The sequence below is a fragment of the Gigantopelta aegis genome, chromosome 4 (genome assembly GCF_016097555.1).
Source record: "Gigantopelta aegis isolate Gae_Host chromosome 4, Gae_host_genome, whole genome shotgun sequence".
Lineage (NCBI taxonomy): Eukaryota > Metazoa > Mollusca > Gastropoda > Neomphalida > Peltospiridae > Gigantopelta > Gigantopelta aegis.
In genome coordinates, this window is record NC_054702.1 from 22,876,181 (window position 1) to 22,883,187 (window position 7,007).

Genomic DNA, 7,007 nt, shown 5'->3' on the forward strand with positions numbered 1-7,007 from the left:
GAAATTCTGAAGAAAAAAAAGAAGAAGAAAGTTTGCTTTGTTTAATGACACGACCAGATCTCATTGATTTTTAATCATCGGCTATTGGATGTCAAACATTTGGTAATTTGATATATAGTCATGGAGAGGAAACCTGCTACATTTTCCCATTAGCAGCAAGGGATCTTTTATATGCACCATCCCACATACCGGATAGCACATACCACGGTAACTGATATACCAGTCGTGGTGCACTGGCTCGAACGAGAAATAGCCCAGTGGGCCCACTGACGGGGGACTCTGAACGAGTTAACAACATACTCGACACAATTACGCAAGGGCCAGTAGACTTTTGATAATTATTTGCTTGTGTTGTATTATAGCAAGTTTTGGTCACAGGTGACTTCTAAACATTCGTTTACTTTTCTTCTTACGTCAAACCAAACAGAATGTTTTTGTTTTGTTTTTTTAAACACACATTTTTGTAGGAGACTGGGACGGATGGATGCACGCTATTTACCATTCTAGATGGATGAATGGACAGATGGATGGAGAAATCAATGGTTGTATTGATGGATCGATTGATGGGTATGTGTGGGTAGACAGTTGGATGGACAGGCGGATGGGCGTACGAGCGGGGTTTATGTCGGAAAAGATATTCAGTATTAATCTAAATTTATTTTTCTCAAATACGTAATGGCAGAAAGACATTCACTTCACTTTTCTTCACAAATATTTATTTTTAGTAAAATACACAGAATTTTTTTTAGTTTAAAATGCATACTCACTTAGTTTATGTTGTAATGTTGAGCACTATAGATGTCGAGAAGAAATGCGATGATTGTTTTCATGTTCAATGTTACCGTATTTATACGCTATGTTTGTTTACTAGCGCTTCCAGGGTCATTGTATTATTAGTTGATTGAACCTTCTTAATAACCATAATCGTTTAATTGACGTTGACAAAGGTAAATAAATAAACATTGATCGATGTCTTGTTGACTTTTGTAAGAACACGTGCGTGTATCCGAGAGAGATGGGTGTGGCGTAGATGATGCACGTTTTATTTATAATCAAACATGTCTTTAGACCTCCCTTAAAAAGAGTTGTTAGTGGTCACATTACACTTCCGCATTAACAAAGATGGCTAGGCCGATATTTTACTTCAGTAAAATTTACTAACCCTTTTAGAAAAAGGCTTTGTGACAGAAGATTAGTGTTTATTTATTTTTTATTATTTTTTTATTATTTTATTTTAGTTTAGTTTAGGTTTTTTTTTTTTTTTTTTTTTTTTTTTTTTCTTCTTCTTTGCTTTTTACTGAAAGGTTACGGGAAATAGCTTTAGCCGCATAGATTACTAATATAGCATCTATTGGATTAGATTGGATTTGATAAAAAAAAAAAGAGAATAGAGAAATTTATTCGGATTTAACGGAACTTTTGAAATGACCTTCGAAATCCTTGCCATTTGAGATGGCTAATATATTATATTTTAAAAACAACATATGATTAATTCAAGGTTATTATCCCTAGGCATGACATGCCATGTGTCGACGCTAGGACTCCTGGGATATATACTTCAAGGTCATGTTGCTAATAAATAGAACGGGTTGTTATTGGCGCTAATATTATACACCATTTTTAAGTTATCTTTGGTGTAAAGATGTCGTATATGAGTTCTTAAATAACGGATTCACTGGCTACTTCTTGAACTGTGCATTTAAAGGGTTAAAACCTAAATGCACAACGTGAAATAAATCTCAAATTTAAAAGCCAGTCCGAGAGCAGAGGTTTTGTTTTTTAAAGGTCTGTTTGTTTTAAACGAGATCTCCCAGCACATTTTAAACAGGGCTATTGAGTATCTAAGAAATTGTAACTGCGAATTTCCGTGCTGAAATTCAAATCATTACTTTTAATTAAAGAGACTGTCCTGGGGTTTTTTTTACCATTCTAACATGTTTGCGACCCACAGAGGCCGTTTATCGACGAAAATTACTATTAGGAAGGAAATAACATTTAAATAAATGTTATTTAACGACGTACTCAACGCATTTTATTTATGGTTATATGGCGTCGGACATATGGTTAAGAACCACACTGATATTTAGAGAGGAAACCCGTTGTCGCCACTTCATGGGCTACTCTTTTTGATAAGCAGCAAGGGGTCTTTTATATGTACCATCCCACAGACAGGGTAGCACATACCACGGCCTTTGATATACCAGTCGTGGTGTACTGGCTGGAATAAGAAATAGCCCAATGGGCCCACCGACGGGGATCGATCCCATACCGACCGCAGATCGAGCGAGCGCTGTACCACTGAGCTACGTCCCGCCCCAAAATTAGTATAATGTCTTGTTTAGAATATCAGGATCTGTATGTCCAATCTGTTTCTGGTTATCAGTAGTGTTTATAGTTGTTAAAACTTTATTTTATTTTATTTTATTTTATTTCCTAATGCTGGGGGCGGGACGTAACCCAGTGGTAAAGCGTTCGCTTGATGCGCGGTCGGTCTAGGATCGATCCGCGTCAGTGGACCCTTTGGGCTATTTTTCGTTTCAGCCAGTGCTCCACAACTGGTGTAACAAAGGTCGTGGTATGTACTGTCCTGCCTGTGGGATGGTGCATATAAAAGATCCCTTGCTGCTAATCGAAAAGAGTAGCCCATGAAGTGGCGACAGCGGGTTTCCTCTCTCAATATATGTGTATCCTACGCCATATAACCGAAAATAAAATGTGTTGAGTGCATCGTTAAATAAAACATTTCTTTCTCTTTTTTTCCTTCATTTCCTAATGTATCTGTTTTGGTTGGGGTTGGGGGGGGGGGATGGGGTTCGTACGTGCGATGTTATTTCGAGGTGAAATCCAGGGTGTGCTGCAATAAATATCAAGACGACTAGAAACCCACTGAATACTGGTCTAGTGCTTATAAAACGTTTAAAGTCCAGACTGTAATAGAGTCTGAGACACTAATGTCATGACAACGCCATACAAATCGTATGTGTGTGACGTCATTAGAGATTGAGTCTGGACTCTTAAATGTTTTATAAGCACGGGTCCAGATACATTAATATTTCAATGCCTCGTCATATGCCGTGGATTACGGCCTGAGAGAAATAAATGTTCAGTTCAGTTCAGTCACATGATTTGGAGGAGCTGTGTGGAGACACAATGATAATAATTTTACATAATGACTGCTACATTAAATATAAATTTAACAAATTTCGGTTGTAAGTATTTCCATGTACTAAAATAAATAATAATCTAATTTTTATAACATTTGGTGTAACAAAAAAAATTAATAATGATTTGATACATAATCAAGGTAATAATTTACTTAAAGAGGATTTGTGTAGACTACATAAACTGAATGTCAATTATTTACACTATTGTGTATTATTGTATGCAATAACAAATGATTAGGAACACATCCTAAATTATAACACTTGTAATAAATTTGACGGAGTACCCAATTCAAATGTAAATCTTTTTTAAAATACCAAAAAGTAACGAAGCCATATTTACTAATAAAATAAATGATTTTTTTTTAAATCAAAACAAAATGGCAACAAAAATTAGAAGGCATTCAGTTTTTAGTAGATTTTTTCTTTTCTTTTCGAATAATTGATAACGGAAAACTACAATCTTTTCAGTTGAAAATTAACCACCAAATATAAATCTTTTCACTAATAGTAAACTAATGCAATACACATTTTTGAAACTGAATTATGTACATTTTGCGGAGATATTAAATAAATTCTAGTTTATCTATTTGCTGATTGACAGTATGTTAATACTATTACGTATTGCTTTCTAGATGACCTAGGTGTAAAATGCGACATAGTCATACCCAACAATGTCGACATACTTCTTTTTGGAGTATTTTTATTCCTAGCATTGATATTATCAATCTCTGCCTGTTGTTAATATTTTCACTTCAACTTATTTTCGCGCTTATGTCCAATTAAGGTTCAAGCACGCTGTCCTGGGCACACACCTCAGCTATCTGGGCTGTCTGTCCAGGACAGTGGTTTAATTGTTAGTTGTTAGTGTTTAGTGAGAGAAAAGAAGGTGTAGTGGTCTTACACCTACCTGTTGAGTCGTTAAAACTCGCTCTCGGTGGGAGCCAGTACCGGACTGCGAACCCAGTACCTACCAGCCTTATGTCCGATGGCTTAAACACGACACCACCGAGGCCGGTCGACTACTTCATATTTTTGGTATTAAGTGATAACTATGTGTTTTAACAGAACCTGTAATGCTCATTATGTACTGTATAACATAATGTGTTAGAAGATCTGAATGGTTTTTGGGGTTTTTTTTAAATATCTACTAAACAAGAAAATGTATTAACTGTTTAAATGTCGTTAAACGTCTTTATTGTCACAGTGATATTAACCTCAGAACAGTCGCTTTAACCTCTGTCATGGGAAAATCTTAAGGAAGGAAAAAAAAAAAAAAAAAATTATTTAACGACGCACTCAACACATTTTATTTACGGTTATATGGCGTCGGACATATGGTTAAGGACCACACAGATATTGAGAGAGGAAGTGCGCTGTCGCCACATCATGGGCTACTGTTTTCGATTAACAGCAAGGGATCTTTTATATGCACCATCCCACATACAGGGTAGTACATACCGCGGCCTTTGATATGCTAGTTGTGGTGTACTGGCTGGAACTAGAAATAGCCCAATGGGCCCACCGACGGGGATCGATCCCAGACGGATCGCGCATCGAGCGAGCGCTTTACCACTGGGCTACATCCCGCACCTAAGGATAGAGCCGGAATACGTGATCAGGACCGTATCTCTGCACAATATAGAGTCGAATGGATATTTAGCAAACTAGTGGTTTATTCCATGAATCTCTATCGAGTGTCTCTAGGAGGACAGCCACTCCAAAGAAGATTCTTTACTGGATATTTACACGGTCACAATGAAGACTGCCAGTCCCAGACTAGTTTACTAAATCAAACCTAGCATCAGACAGATATCATTAGAATAAGTACAACTGTGATGACAAGCACTCACGAATCACTGTCATAACAGTGATGATATCAGGTGTTCGCGAAAGTTGAGCATATCCTGCCCCACCGGTGACACCTGTCATGAGTACTGCTACCACAGTTGTCAAGTCTGTCACTTCGTCTAAAAGTAAAACGATGAAAAAAATATAAAATGTGCAAGAAAGCAACATCATCCCTGCAAGACAGCTGGAGTGAGTGTCCAGAGCAGCGTGCTCAAACCATGTCCAATTAGACATGACAAAAATTATTGAATGAATGAAATTAATGAATGAACGATGACCAGTCTACCGGACACTCGGTAAGCAGCTGACCTGTTTAAGAAAGCTCATTAGTTTCAAGTCGTGACATGCGTGGGTCCTGTCTACGTCATGTTCGTCATCCGTCATTTCATTCGTCCATCAGTGTGACCGGCCTCGGTGGCGTCGTGGCAGGCCATCGGTCTACAGGCTGGTAGGTACTGGGTTCGGATCCCAGTCGAGGCATGGGATTTTTAATCGAGATACCGACTCCAAACCCTGAGTGAGTGCTCCGCAAGGCTCAATGGGTAGGTGTAAACCACTTGCACCGACCAGTGAACCATAACTGGTTCAACAAAGGCCATGGTTTGTGCTATCCTGCCTGTGGGAAGCGCAAATAAAAGATCCCTTGCTGCCTGTCGTAAAAAGAGTAGCCTATGTGGCGACAGCGGGTTTCCTCTAAAAAACAGTGTCAGAATGACCATATGTTTGACGTCCAATAGCCGATGATAAGATAAAAAATCAATGTGCTCTAGTGGCGTCGTTAAATAAAACAAACTTTACTTTCGTCCATCAGTGAGAAATAAATAGTCGCCTGCAACCTTTACAATGAACAATAGTCTCATATCAAAGCCACAGCAAATCAAACTTTACGGAATATCATTCACCATGAATGTTACAGTGCTATTTACTATGGAAACTTGTATTAATTAAAAAAAAATTTTTAATTTATTAACAAACTAGCAGATTTGCTGGGGGTGGGTGGGGGAATGAAATAAAGTGTTAATGAATAAGTGATTTCATGGCAATAATAGGAAATACAACTATTAGTAGCAAAATGTATTAGAAATAATTACTAAACTTTTTATGTATGAAGTTTTTGTGTCAAAACATTTTTGTCAATTATAGCAACACTCGTTTTTGCTATACATGAAAATTGCGTTTGTTTACAAATGAAATAGCATATAAGAATGTAATTGCTAATTACAACAAAATACATGAAGTCTTATTTAATATTACTGAAGTACAAAGTTCAAAAATTATATCTTAAGCTAAATGTTACACTTGACTGACATGAACTATCCATACTTAACCGGTAGTGACAAACATAGGATACGTGTACACTCCCGATATTGGGGGTAGCTGACATTATTGGTATATTAAATATGCAGAAATGTCTATACAAACGTTATAAACATCTGAATTTGCAGAAGAGATTTATAAGTATTTTAAAATAATCAGTTTGCTTTTGAAAAAAAAATCACTTTGATTGTCTAAAAATGTTAAAAACTCTTATCATTCCACTGTGCTTTATTTACATATCAAAAATTAGACTTTTAGTTATGCCACGTGAAAGTGTTACACATCTGACCACATTTAGCAAAGGGGTTTTTTTTTTGGGGGGGGGGGGGGCGGGGGTGGTGCTTGGGGGTTCTTTTGGTAATATATGCATGGAATCATATCATTTTGTTGCACAATGTACACCTAGTGGTGAAACATCAAAACAAACAAAACAACTGGAATTGATAAATATTGCTTTTAGAGCCCAAAATTGTAAAAAGGTCCATTGTTTTCGCTCTGCTATATTCAGTGCTTTCGAAATATTGTTGTAAACTGGACTCTTCTTAAGTTCATAACAGGTAGTTTCAGTATAGAAAGGACAAAACCGAATGTGTATGTGTGTGTGTGTGTGTATATATATATATATATATATATATATATATATAGTGAAACCTCTCAAGACCGGACCCTCTGTAAACC